The 14,928-nt window shown below is 34.2% G+C and overlaps 1 pseudogene; it reads right to left on the minus strand.

Annotated features, from left to right (window-relative positions):
* Positions 1-9,585: 9,585 nt before the first annotated feature.
* LOC133778080 (conserved oligomeric Golgi complex subunit 7-like) lies at positions 9,586-11,722 on the minus strand (annotated as a pseudogene).
* Between the last annotated feature and the right edge of the window lie 3,206 nt (positions 11,723-14,928).

Raw genomic sequence — 14,928 nt, forward strand, 5'->3', positions numbered from 1 at the left:
TGTCGTTCTTATCCTCATTCTTACCTTCCTCTGTAGGGTTAGTGGTATTCCTAACATCTGTTTACCCCTACTCAACAATTGTCTAAGTTGGATTATCCACCTTCCACTTGGCTTCCTCAAGCTTGATGAACTCCTCTGCCTGATCGAGGAACTCCTGGGTGGTACGTGCAGACTTCCTTTTCAAACTGCTCCAAAATAGACTCTTTACTTTGACTCCCAAATTGATGGCTATCAATTTACCAACATCACTAAGGGATTTCACTCTGGTGACTTCCCGCATAAAACACTGAATGTATTCCTTCAAAGGTTCATTATCTCTTTGTTTTATGTCCACCAGATCATTCGGCTCGACGGGAAGGGGCATTGCCGAGGATAATTGGGAATAAAATATGCGTACAGATCCATCCCATGATGTAATGGACCCTAGCTTTAGCTTGAAGAATCATTGCTGGGCAATTTCTGACAGGGTGGCCGGAAAAATCCTGCACCTGGCATCATCCTGAACCCTCTATAGATAATTCTGCAGTTCAAAGTTGTGAATATGTGATACTGGGTCCTCCAGTCCAGTGTACATCTTTCATGTCAGCATTTTAAATTTGACAGGTATGGGCAGATGATTAATACGTTCAGAAAATGGGGAACCTCTTTGCCTCTCCAATTCTATATCTGTTAACTTGGGGGCTGTCAAGTCCCTTACCAATCAGGTTAATAGATCCAGTTGGGCCTGGATGTTAGGGTTTGCAACTACCTGGGACTGTGCTGCATTGCGGACCTCATCCATTCTCGGGTCCCGAACAGGCTCAGGTGGAGCTATGTTGTTCAAATCCTAATTTTCCCTGCTACAATTAATAGCATCTCGAAGGTCTTCACCTCCCATGGGATGCATTTGATTGAAAATGGAGTTCGATCGAGGCCTTCCCTTGCATTCTGGTTGTTTGCTCGGCCCGGTACTGGAGGTACTCCTTGAAACCCTCCAACTCGGGATGGTTGGCTGGTCGGGATATCCTGCCTTTGTGGGACAAACGATCCCTTGGGCTGGTTACCTCTCTGACCCTGGTTATTTTTTTGGCCTCGATCATTTTGCTAGCGAACTTGGCTTGCTGCCTCATCATGGTCATACCCATCAGCATAATGGGGTATGTTTGCACTACTAACTTCCGGCACCTCTCTTCGGGATCTTGGTTGGTATTCTTGCAACTGTCTATACTAACCAGGTTGTTGCTGGTAATGTTTGGGCTAACCACTCCTATTCGACGCTGGTCCTCGGGGGTTGCCATCCCATCCTACGGTACTGGGATTTCTGTCACGGCCACCACCTTGAGATTTCAGCCAAAAGTTTCCTGCTTGGTCCTGTCCCACACCGCGCCTTGGAAGAACCTACTCATCAAGTGGTAAGGGTTGCCTATTGTTGTTGGCTTGAGCACCCCGACTAGATCTGTGACTCCTGGTCGGACCCTGATTCCCATTCTGAGGTTAAGCCTCTCGCCCATGCATGACACCCTCACTGAAACCAATAACGGGAGGACGTTGTTGGTTTTGGGCAGTAGTTCCATCTGCAATACCCATACCTTGGGTTTTCTGCTGTTGCATATAATTCTGGATGGATTCAGCAGCTTCCCTAGTCCGACGCTCCATGTCTTCCTAACGGGCCTGTACCTCTCGGGCATGTCGATCCATCCATTCTTGGAAGTTTCTCCTTTGTTTTTTGAAAGCCTCATTAAGGGCCTCTTGAGCAGTAGCTCGCCCTTGATTCATAGTGGCAAGCTGATCTTGTATTTGCCCCACGATTTCCTTTATCTGCTCCATTTCAGGGTCAATTCCTCCGATGTCTACGTAGGGCTCATACCATCCAGGACCTCCAGCTCTTGGTCCTGGCTGGTCGGTACCCCTTGCAGCAACTCCACCTGAGGTTCCTACCTGGGTGATTCTAGCAGAGGCAGCAGCTCCGCGTCCTGGTGTAGTGGGCCTAGCGGTTTTCCCCCCGACACTAGATGGATTCCTAGGCGGCAAATCACTTTGCTGCCCATTCAAATTGCTCATTGATGGGACTTGGTGAGAGACTTCAGCTTCGGGCTCTAGAGGCTCTTGGCTTGACCTTCTGGATGAGACGACCATCCTTATCGCAATGGAATCCGAATGTGATTGTCTTGAGCTCTCAATGAAAGCACCAAAATGTTGACTGGTGTTTTAGCCAACTGATGCGAAGTCAAAATAATTAATCAGAGAGCTTTCAATTAGATAATCAATGAACCATAAATAAGCCAAGAACCTAATAATAATGAGCAATAAATAATAATGAACACCAAAATTTATAGAGGTTCGGCCCCAAGGATTGGTAATGACCTACTTTCTCTTAGATTGTATTGATCTTAAGGGTTTACACAAGATAATCAGTGAGTACAAGTAGATTCCTAGGTGTAAAAGTCAATACAGAATGGCAGGATCGCTGCTATGTACCAAGCCAGGCAACTCGGTATCTTTCTGGTGCTGATCAGTAGGCTATTTTCGTGAACCCCCTCCACTGTGGTGGAGAGTTTGTATTTATATTGTCCCTTTCGTTCGAGGTTTGTGCCCGAGCATAATCGATGGGGAAGAATCCCTATATTCTCGCAAGTGGTTGCTGTTCTATCTTTCAGTAGCCTTGACCGATTTTTCTGGGCTGTTAGACACTCTTTGCGAATGGTTAGGTGATCCTGCAAAGAGCTAACAGTGAGTATAACTACTTTCAGCTGACAGGTTTATCTGTCTATCATACCGAACAGCAGGCATGCTGGCAGTCCTATCGAGCAGTGTTGGAAAGACTTCCCCTCAAACCTGGGAAAGGTGTAAATATTTACTTTCTGTAAATTGCTTGTCCCTTCGAGCAATAACTCGTAGTATACCCCGCAGGTATATACCGACCAACATGTCGGGGGGTCTGCCCAGCCTACTCCAAGTGTCCAATTTTGATGTCACGTCAAATATGTCAATTTTTGGGAAAACAAGTATGCCACTATCATTTTTTTATTGATGTGTGGTAACCGGTTACCATTATAAAAATCATTTTTTATTGTTTAAGTGATATGGTTGTAACTGGTTACAACTATAAAAATAATTTTATTTTTTTAGTAATGTACCAATATTAAAATACCAACTAAATTGTATCTGGTTACTTAGTTAGATCCAAAAAATATATGAAAATAATTAACTAAATTGATCGTGATGTACCCTTATTCGCCATAAATTTTACCTTTGTAATTTATTATTTAGATAAACTTAATCCATATTTAGCACTCTCAATTAAACTTTTATTTTTCTTAAAAAATAAAATTATTAATCAAAATTTTAATTCAAATTAAGAACAAATATAAATATAAATATTTTTTTCTTAAATACACATTTGGCACCCCTGAGTTTTACCAAATCTAGACTTGGTACCCTACGTTTTTAATAATACTCATTTGGTACCTTGTAATTTGAAATCGGCATACTTTGGCACTATGAGCCCAAATTTGGTCAACAAATTTTATCAATATGACCAAACAGTCCTCAATTGTATGTAATTAAGTAATTAAATTTGAAGTTGAAGCCCATAAAAATCCCTTTAAAAAATCCATATGCTTGAGGGCATTTTGGTTATATTGATAAAATTTGAGTTTAGAGAACTACGATGTTAAATTACAATGTACCAAATTAATTAATTAATATATAAATTGATATATGAGTTATTTTAGAGTTGTGCTAAAAATAAAATTATATTGATGTTTAATATTTAAAGAAGATATTTATGTTAATTTATCAAAATTATATATTTCTTTATAATTAATTAATGAAATGCGTGTGAAAAGAAATATGAAGGGTGCTAATATCAACACCCATATATTTAATCTTACTAGTTGTAGTGCACATACAATGTATGTGCTGCCCTTTTTAAAAAAAATATATTTTATACAAAAAAAAAATTAATATATATTTTTTATTTTATTGATACTATATAAGGTAAATAGGAAATTTTTCCCATGAATTATGGCTGTGCTCCTTATATTGTATTTCGTTCATGTAGCACTGATATTGCATCAAGATTCAATAATCCTAACAGACAACTACGTATATAGATATTAGTATAATGACAAATAATGAGAATATGTTTATGCATTCTTATAAATAACTTTTGTATATTTAGCTTCAATAAACTCAATTTTAATTAATTTTAGTTAGTTAAATAGATTATTGTATTGTAACTATACATGTGATATCTGACTACATAGCAAACTGCTTAAAAAATTAATAAAATGTAACAAAAAAGGCATGTTTGCAATGATTTCCATTGTAGGAGACATTTTTTACCACAAAAAAATAATACATGGGGCAAAGCTTTACAAGCACTATAATTCAGGTGAAAATTTTGCTATTCCTCCTAATATAAATATACATGTTATTAAAGAAAGTGAACCTCATCATTTTTAAATTAATTAAAGAAATTAATATTTGTTACACATTTTAAAATTGATCTAATATTTTTCTCAAAAAAAAAAATTGATCTAATACGTCCTCTAATATATTATTCATTTCATAATCTATCTTCAACAACTATGCCTATCATTCACTCTCATCTCTTTTTTTATTCAAATTCTTGTATTTCTCATCTCTTGTTTTAATCTTTCAACGTTCACATTATTATTATTTCTTTTTATATAACTTATGATTCTAAGAAGATAGAATGTACTTATATCAATATTAAAATATATACAATTGTATCAAATATTACATTATAAATTAATATTTTAGGTTAAAACGTGACCGTATCCTCTGGTATATTGGAACTTAAAAAGGGAAATTGTAATAAAAAAGTAAAGTATTATATTAACACTTAAAATTTTGTAAAATGTTCTATATATTAAGAAAAAATATATACACATTTTTTTATTATCTTCTATTGTTTTTAAAAGTGCTACTTATGTGGTTTTTTTTAAAAAAAAAAAAAACTTTTATTGCAATTATTAGGTGACAAAACCATGAAACATGTAAAAGTAAAAAAAAAGCATAGAACTATATATTTTTGGGAAGAAATTATAGACGTGAGAAAAAAGAAATATGGAATGAAATAAATGAAATAATTTTTTTTTTAATTACGAAAAAATTATAAATAGCAAAATTTATTTGAGATTGAAATTACATATTTTAATATTAACAAGTGATTTAAAATAAATAACTTAATTAAATACGAAATATTGAGTAAGTTATTTAGACAGATTTCAGTTTTATTAACACTGTTTATACAACTGTTTAAACAAAAACAGAAAAACATGTAAAAATTCAACACACGAGAATTTTTACGTGGTTCAGAAATCTCACTACAAGAAAAAACAGTATTCATAACACTTAAAAACTGCTAACCGGGACTATTGATAGCACTTCTGAAAATGCTAACATAGCCCCTGTTATTAAAAGTCCAGTCTTTTCTATAACAGTTTTTGAATGTTATGTTCGGTGTTATCTTAAACTATTCAATAACACATTTTTAGGTACTATAATATTCAAATAATAACATTTAGATAGAGTTTTTGGTTATAAATTGAAGTTTAATCTTGTACTTTTTTCATAACACTTTTCAACTATTACATTTGATTATTTTGATAACATTTTTAGTTTGTTATATTATATAAGTCATAACGATTTTTTACGCTTATAATATGTTTTTAAATAATAACATATAGTAATAAAATTTTAAATTTTATTTTGATAAGTATACTTATATGGTTTTTTTTAATTAAAAGATTTTCATTATTGCATTTTGATAAAAAAAAAATTCAAAATTAATCATAGAATGTAATTCTCAATATATTGATAAACCATAAGTATTACATTAAACAATAACTAATTCAAACCATGAATGTGTCTACTTCATGAGATCTTAGTTCTAACTTAAGTTTGAAAGTATAACATAATAAAGTTTCTTGAACATTTTTTACTTCAAAAATGAAAAACAAAAACATTACAAGATACACAAAAGTAAACCATGCATGAAACTTGCTCCATCCTTCAATTCATCATCCTTTGTGCACTTGTCCGAAAGACAAAATTCTCACATTCTATGATATCCCTTTGGGTCTAGTTGACAAGTCCTGGAAGTGATCTGAACCTAAAACAGCACATATGGACATTAGACACATATTATTTCCCTTAAAACCAAATAGATTATTACATAGATATGCATGAACATCAGATGAGATGAACCTCATACCACTAGCTATTTTGCACAGCTTAATGATTATATGTGCTAAAGACAAAAAAAAAATGGAGATGCTTAAAAATTAACAAAGACCTGTAAAAGATTTCATTAACCCACTTGGAATCCAAACTAACATGTATTTAGCCCAGGTAATGAATGAATGTTATACTATAATTTTTATAGACTTATAATGAAATATCACTGGAACATTGTGCCAAGAACTTAAACAACTCTGAATTGTAGTAAATGGCTGGATGTTATTTGGGGATTGAACAGGGTTAATTAAACAAAGAGAACAAGCATTTAATTAAACTTTAAAGCATGATTTTTAAACAATTTCATGAACAAATTAGATATAGGTCAAAATTCATAAACTAATTTGTAGACATATCAGAGAACTCTTATAGCAAAATAAAAAAAATACCTCACCAACACCCATTGCTTCATCTGTTAATGCAGCCACTGTAAACACAACTCCTAACAAACCCTCAACAGCCAGAGTTATTGCATGAGCTTCACTAGCAACTAAGACTGTAACAAACCCATGGACAAGGCAAGCCAAGATGACAACCCAAGCAGTAACAAGTTCCTGAAATGCCAGAAAATCAACTAGCAAAGAAATATCAAAATATAAATAAGCATAATAGAAAACAAAATGAAGATTCAAACAAAGCTTGGGAACATCTGCAAGATGAAAACTAAAATAAATAAATAATATAACAAGTGAATGCAAATCCAATCCCATAACTATCATATAAACTATAACTTACCAAAGCTATAAATAAGAAAAGAGAATACAGTGCAAATAAAATCAAACTTGTCAAACAACTTGCTGCCATTAAGACATTATAGTTTTTCAGACAGTAGGGAGCAATGAAGACATAAAGTGTTTCATAACTTTCTTCATAAAGCAAGGCAAAGGCTTGATACATTACAAACATAATCAAGCAAAGTTTTTTTTTTCAAATAATAAAAAAAACAGCTATATGTCCTTTACTGATATTAAAACAAGGAAATACAAATCAATGCAACTTAATCTTAACTAGAGTTTATAAGAGCAAGCATATTCCTCTATTGTTGCTCTTTGCAACTACTTAGAAAATAATTCCCTTATATTGCTCTCTAAACAACTTCAGAATAAAGGAAAAGCTAGAAGGAATCAAATAACTCAAGAAAATAAAAGGCCAAACAAGAAACTAGAATACACTCAAGCCATTTATTATAACAACTCAATGACTAAGAAACAAAATAAAATAACTCAAAAAATATACCAATTCAGAGAAATAAACAAGAGATAACCACTATAAATTCCAGCTACATGAGTTAGCAAATAGACATATATACACATTCATCAAATTAAACTACAACAATCATAAAAAGCACAACCTTTTATTTACTCTCTTGCTAACTAAACTATGAAAAAGAAACAACAAGGTTTGTACATGAAACAAAGAGTTAACAGTATGAATGCAGTCCCAATGGAGTGACTAATAAACCTCTTTTAATATGTGGACGGAAAGAGAGGCATACTTGGTTTCAAATATGTATCCAAGGAAAAAGAGTCCATTCCAGAGTTGTCTGATTATTTTGTAGGCAACCCTGTATTAACACAAGTAATTAAGTCAAAGATAAACAATCCGTATAAGCCCATGCCAAAGATCAACATGACAGTCCCAGCAAGATAAACATCTGTGTCATTGGATTACATTATTAGCAAAAGAAGCTCGTAATGAGAAAAAGATAAGACCAGAAAACAAGGGAATGAGACAGTTTTCTATTCAAATATCAGTCCTCAAATAAACCATTTGGATCAATAGAGTGGCACAATTACATTGTTTTTTAGCTCTGTAATAATCAGTTGTAACAAGTCTTGGGAGTTGTAATAGTGTGTGTGTGTGTGTGTTTTAGTACATAATTGCATACACATTGAGAGAAGGAAACAACTGTTGAAAAGTTACCAATTTCTTCAACTAGCCGCAGAACCATTTGTCCAGCGTGAATCCCTTTAACACAACTACTCCAGTAAACTTTATATGCATCAATAATATAAATGCAACCCTACAAAGATTGAATTTAGTCTGAGTATTCATGTACTATATATAGTACCAAATACACTTATGTTCATCACTATAACTTATACTTAAATATAACTAAAATGAATTGAATAATGGCTATGGTATTTCAATAATTTTGTAGAGAAGAGAAATTAAATTGAGAAAGCACAAGAGGGAACCAGCCAATGAACCTGCAACTACGAAAAGTGCCAAAAATCAGAAGTCGAAAATCACTTGCCCAACAGCAAAAGAGTCAGAAATTCTTTTCATTTTCAACATGGTTCATAACCCATTTGAGTATACTATTTTCTAGTTTTATTTCCAAAGATTCAAGCTTTAATTATCATGACAATCGACTAAAATTTAAACAATTTCATAATTGCCAAACCCAAATCTCATAATTTCATTTAGTTTCTTCCACATGTAGTAGTGACCCTTCACTACAAAACCCCCAAAAGAACTTAACTTTATTGTCAGGACCACATTACATTATGCAAACAAAAACAAATTATAAACACACAAAAGGCACCAACAATTATGTTATTAAAATAATAAGTTACCATCAATTAGAAGCTGCATGAACAAGACAAACAAAATTCAAGAAACATATCATGTATAGCTAGATGCATATTACCATATAACATGCACCCAAACGCATATTACCATATATAATACTTGGATTTTATTGATTTTGTTTTTCTCAGTAAAAGGAAAAGAAAACTGTGACTACACTTTGTTCATGGAAATTGTTACGTACATGGAAATTGAATAGAGTACTGCATAAAAATAATATATTACACTCAAAAAGCAACAAAACCAGAGATAAGAGAAAACTTCACTTCTTAATTAGGTAGCATATATGGAGTTAACAGTGTTCATAGAACAGCAAGTGGCCACAGTTCTCTAAATTTCAAACATATGGTTCCAATTCTATGCGAAGCAAAGAATTCAAGATGAAAAAATAAATATAAAAAGTAACAATGAATTTATAATAGCTAATACAATGCCACTGGAATATAACCATATGGAAAACAACTAAATTACTAGAATAAGGCTATTGAAAATAACCATGAGGTGTAAACAAACTATTACGTGATGGATTGCAGCTTCTAAAATTCATAGAAATCTTACATATACTAAGGAAAAATTTAGCAATGAAATTAAGGGTTTAAGTTATTTCTCATACTAGTTCATCTTAAGGGTACTAGTAGTGTCATATATATACGTATATATATTATATATACAAAGAGAAAGAGAGAGATTTACTTACAGTGGGAAATGGAGGGTTTTGAGATGCGTTGTGGGAAAGCTGTGAGGTGAGAAGGAGAAGGAGAAGGAGAAGCCATGGTCTCTTTCTGCCTTTCTGCTTTAATGATTTACAACACATCAGTCTGAAACTGTGAGGATCTGCAAAGCCCCTTGAACAATGGACCATTCCTCCTCATTTGAAATCAATTCAACTTTTCGTGCAGTGTTGCCATCTCTCTTGTCTGATCCCATCTCTTTCTTTAAACCAACACCATCATGGTCTACTCCACAAACCACTCTTAATGATCTTAGTGTCTCTTATAAAGCAGAGATATATTGTAACATTATGTCATCAAGAGCAAGAATTAGTTCATCTGCCTCAGAACCACCAGTAAAGTTGATACACCTTTCTACAGCTGTCTCAAGAAGTACAATGTTATGGGGAATAGATTCCTCCATTCTGCGAACTGTTTCACTGAGTTCAATCCCCTGGGCACCCACACCACGAGTAACAGCTCCCCTGAGATCCACCCCAGCAATTTCAGAAGAAAGGATGGCCCGCTCCATCTGTCCATACCTTATATAAATATTCAATCATTAATCAAAAAATGAACATAGCATTTACAGAATCTAGTATATAACGAAGAAAAAATAACAGAAAAAAGTTTTCAAAAAAAAAACCTAGATATTTTAGAAGAATGTGGAAGTGCAAAAAAGTTTATGATTGCTTACCTTTGTTTAAATGATTCAAAGGGAGAGTAGACTGCCTTCAGTGTATCCATTAGAACTCGAAGATCAGAATCTGAAAAGGAATGCTGAATATTTCTAGCAAAAGTCTGTGTCACGTTGTGTAACTCAATCAATGCCTCCAAATGTTTCCTCTGAATCTTAATTCCCTTTGGCATGTCACCAGACATAATATCTAATAAACCTGAATAAAAAGAAACACATTGATAGGATAATTTATAAATTGCCAAAAGTAAAATTTCATGACTTAAAGCTTGTCCAATTGAAAGATATCATATAATATTAAATGCCTACAAAATTTAAAAGCACCATAAAAACAAGTCTGTACAAACCTTTTCCCAAAGCTCTTGTTTCAGGAACAACTTCTCCAATTGAAAGGTTGATACGTGAAATAAAGCTTGCTCCAATAGTTGCCATTGTCTCGATCAGTAGCTTTGGTACAAGAGTTTTATAATCCTCAGGAAAAGCAACCATACACCTGCAGATGACAGTCTAAGCTCAGTGCTTAAATTCAGTGATAGCTTCTTTGTATCAACAAGATGTTCCTCGGTGCTTAAAAAAAATATAGCCAGAAGAATTTACCACTTCCACTCTTGCTCAAGATAAAGAATCAACTCATCATAGAAGCTTGGCAACCAACTTGCGAATGAAATTGTCGAAGAACTTGATTGAAACTCATGGCTTGACAGCCTTTCAGCTTCAGTTGTTTTGAATCGAAATCTTCCCAGAGCTGCTTTATGGGCTTTAGGTGAACTTTTGTGTAATGTAGCTCCAGTGATTTGAATCTTCCAATTCGAATGAGAATACCCCGCAAATTTTGAGCAATGTCTATCTGCAGGATGATAATAGATGTAATTTATTCAAGTTGCGTATGGTATGTACTAAAAGGAATTAATAAGAGATCAATTGAACAGAAAGCAAGCCATAGGCAAAACAAGTGTTGTAAGAAATTTGGTGACCTTCCGGCTGGATAATGCATCTGTTAAACGTGCCTGCACCATTGCATCTATCCTATCCTCTAGGACCTCGAGTTGCTTTCTCACATTAGCAAATTCAGCAACCTAAAATGAGCAAAACGAAAAATAAAATATCAAGTTAAAATCATCAAATTTATAAATATCAAATGTAGAGTATAATGTTAAAACAATTTATAGAAAAATATTACCTCCCCAACAGCAGACAAGCAATGCCTCATGTTAGCTAAGGTTTCTGCAACCCTTGGAAGATCACCACTGGCAAAAACATCTTCCACAGTTGAACTTAATTGAGTTAACCCAGCAGCATCCTGTTGATCCATCAATGAGTAAATCAAATGCAACATCAACATTTTCCAATACTGCACTGATTATAACTTCTATGATCAAATACCCACCTGCAATGTCTCATAAGCAGCTTCCATTCTCTGCTTAACAGTATCAACTTTGGCCAGAGCAGCTATAGATTCAGCTGATGATCCTTCAACCTACATATTAAAACCAATTGTTTGAAGAGAAGAGTATTGTTATACATATGTATCAAGTGAGAAGCTAAAATCTCAAACCATATAAACAAAGCTAAGCCGACAACAGCTGTCTACCCATGTAAATTATATAAACCAATTACATTAGTAAATGTACTGAAACGTGGATATATCAATGTGAACCTGCTACTATAATTTATAGTAATGTTCTACAACATATTGCAAAGCAGAATATATATATATATATATATATATATTTAGGCAACTATTTCAGTTATGTGTGTGTATATCCATGCATATAACTCAACGTAATTCCATTGTTCACATTACCAATAATCTATTCATAATATCTACATTTATTTTTAAGCAGAAAAGGTAAAAACGAGATGTTTTAACCAAAAGGGTGCCCTGCCTTCTTGTAATTTATTCCAAAAATCTATGAACTCATTGCCAAGAGATTGAGCTCAAAAGGTAGCACAAACTACACAATCATAGTTCTCAAATATCCAAAAAAAAAAAACTAATATCTACATTCACCTCGTTAAAATTTCCATATTAGAGCAATCACACACCAAAACAGAAAAGGAGCAACTCAAAACGCAAAGAAGAAAAATTACACATACGGAATTGAAATTAACAAACAGGTCGTGCAATGCAAATCAATAACACAACGATTCGACGAGAAATTGGAAACGAATTCCATAATAGCTGAAAACCCAAATCAAAAAATCACAAAAACATGAAGAACCCAGACACACAAAACGCAAAAACAAAGCAAACACAGATCACAAAAATCAAAGAAAGACTTACCTCAACTACTGCGTGGAAGACATCATCCCTGAAAAAAAATCCCACCGACCCTCCATGAATGGCGACCTGATTAGCTTGAACAAGTAAAAATCCCATAAAAATTGAAGCTTGGAAAAACCCCCAGAATCCTTAAACTGAATAAATAAATAATCCCAAATTCAAAGCTCAAATGCTAGGTCTTATCAACTACAATACACAAATTCTTAAAACTTGAGACTCACAGCAAGAAGAAAGGATTCTTTAGCGGTTAGCCTCTCCATTTCTTGGGCGTAAGCAGCTGGAGCTCCTCCATGTATAGCCTGCTGGACCATTGCTTTGCAAGTCAATCTCCGTGGTAGACCCACGAGTCGAGCCACGTCGTAGACCCACCGCCGCAAGCACCGTCACACCCATGAGCCAGCCACGCCGTAGACCCAAGAGTCGAGCCTCCCTGTCACACGACCGAAGCCGCAGGCCCCATCACCTTGTTACACACCTGCAACAAACAGAGAGAAAGAAAGAAATATTGAACGAGTGAGAGAGAGAGAGAGTTACTGAGTGTGAGAGAGAAACAGAGGAGGCGTGTAGAGTAATTAGGGATTATTGCTTTTGTGTTTCATTTGGCGCCTGTGTATTTCATTTACCGCCCATTTTTCGTGTCTTTTTCTATTACCATGCGACAATAACACTTATTAAAATATGCTATATTTTAATGTAATATATGGGCATAATTGTTGTAGTGTCTTTTCAGATAACCTACATCCATGGGGCCACACCCAAAGAATAAACTAATTAGTAAAGAAATAATATGTACAAAAGCATTGACTTAAACAATGTAAGACTCCCTCTTAAACTATTGCTGCAATCTTGTTGTACTCTTCTCTACGAATCTGATTTTGATGAAACACTGATTCTCTTGAAATCCCTTCAAAGAATAGCGAGTGTTCACTTCCTCCCGAAGTGAGACTTAGATAGAATCATCTCCCGAAGATCCTTATGAACACGTTCACAATAGACACTACCTGTTTACAAGCACTAGATAGATATCCACAAGTACACTCATCACTCTCACAAAAATTAAAGTGAACAAACTTGATCTCTACAAATAAAAACACTCATAAAAATAACATAATGTTTACAAATTTCCAAATGGAAGAGATAAATTTTCCAAAGGCCTTGGCAAGGTATTTATAGGAAAAGAAATCGTCCAAAGCCAGCATTCTCTAAGATATTTGTAATCAATTTGCAAGTCCCATTGATTTAGGAAATCAATCAGCCAGATGAAATCCGTGTCGACAGAAAAGGAAACCAATGAGTCAGCAACGTCATCAGATATATCTAGCAAAACAAACATGGTCATTTCTTTTGACCATGTTCATTTTCAAAACTTTATTTATTCCAGAATGAACATAATCCTTGAAAATATTCTCACAAGATAAAACAAAATATTTTACCAATAAATATTGATTGTGATAAATAAGGTAAAAATTGTATTCACACTAAAAGAGATTTTCACTTTAAAAAAAAACAACTGAATTATGGGATAATTGTTTAAAAATATGTTGCTGATTTTTTGCAATTTTAAAATATTTTGTCTAAAAACAAAGTTAGCCAATCAGGGTTTTACAATCTCCCCATTTGGCAACTTGATAGACAAAAATATTTTAAGACTTTATTTTGAAAGATCGTACAAAGACAACCAGGTTAGTGCAAAACAGTAATGTAATTACTCCCCCTGCGATAGTTATCTCAATAACAACAATAACAACACAAACACAAACAAGATAATCAATTATCACAATGACAAAATAAACAAAGACCAAGATAAACAATTCTCCCCCTTGTTGTCTATCAATAAGCCAAAGGAGAAAAACAACATAAACAAAAGAAGCCAAACGAAAAGACACAAAAAGGTTTCTTTTACAATTTACTTAAACCGAAAATGGTGCAACCAAAACATAGACATCGATATATGGAATCATTTGGAAGGACCTGCAGCAAATTGAGACATCATGGTGCGCTGAAGTTGCTCTATGGTCGAGAGACAATTCTGGAGACTGTGAACTTCTGTGTGAACAGTTTCCAGTCTTGACACCAGCGAGCTTAGTGATGACAGAATCAGCATCGTCAGCCTTGAGAGCAATCCCTTTAGTCATCTTGGCAGATGATGATTCCTTCTTGAGTTTGTAATCTACACCAGCAGTGGGAGGTGTCACGATTTCATATTCCAACCGAAGAGGCTTTTGAGAATCAAGCAACTTGTAGATCAAATGAGGAAACACCAAATATTGGCCTTTCTTTTTGGCATTTCCTAAGGCAGTGATCTGATCAAAAATTATAGTAGCAAGATCAACTTGGAGACCAGTCCCGACTTTGAACAGAAAGAAGGCCATGTCAAAGGTAATTGTGGAGGTATAAGT

The sequence above is a fragment of the Humulus lupulus genome, chromosome 5 (assembly GCF_963169125.1).
Source record: "Humulus lupulus chromosome 5, drHumLupu1.1, whole genome shotgun sequence".
NCBI lineage: Eukaryota > Viridiplantae > Streptophyta > Magnoliopsida > Rosales > Cannabaceae > Humulus > Humulus lupulus.